Below are 783 nucleotides of genomic sequence, written 5' to 3'. Positions count from 1 at the left end.
TGATTACTTGAGGATTATGTTCAAGCAAATGAGGAGCTTAATCGGAGTTCAAGAAATTGATCTCCCTAATTCAAGTTGGAATTAAGGGGGTGAATGTTGGATAATTCCAAACTTGTGGAAACTTAACATATTATTAGATGTTTAATATGTTAAGATAAACACAATAAAGAAACCTAGAAATAGGAAAAGGAAGTTTCTATTTAGGTTAGGTTTGTGTTTTCCATATCCCACATGTTAAAGGGAATTGTCTTTCATATAAATATAGGTCTAATGGAGAGGCGTTCCATATGATCTAAGTGAAACATATTGAGAGCTTTAGTTTTGAGTAGTTTCTAAAGCTAATAAGAAAAGTTGTTCTTATAACTCTTTGTGTTTCTAAGAGATCTGACATTATATTACATTCTAGAGTGAAGGGAAACACTTATGAATGCTTACCCCTAGAGTTCCACAAGTGAACTTGGTCCTTGGAACCAGAAACAATAAGATTCTGATTGCGATGGATAGAAGCCCAATTTACTGTGCCGTGACCACCGTGGAAAAACCTTTCAAGTTGAACAGTCAATGGGCCATAAGCAGGACATCCAACATCCAAAACCCTGATAGCATCATCCTCAGCGGCTGTTAACATACCATCTCTTCCAGCTCTAAACAAACCGCCACCTCCAAAAACGAAGGAAGCACACCTGATTGGGCGGTTGCCAACTCTCCAAGCATAAACACAAGTTTGTGTCTCCCAGTTCCACAAGCAGACAGTAGAATCATCACTGGCACTGAGAATCCATG

The sequence above is a fragment of the Brassica oleracea genome, chromosome C7 (genome assembly GCF_000695525.1).
Source record: "Brassica oleracea var. oleracea cultivar TO1000 chromosome C7, BOL, whole genome shotgun sequence".
Lineage (NCBI taxonomy): Eukaryota > Viridiplantae > Streptophyta > Magnoliopsida > Brassicales > Brassicaceae > Brassica > Brassica oleracea.
This window is presented reverse-complemented; position numbering follows the sequence as displayed.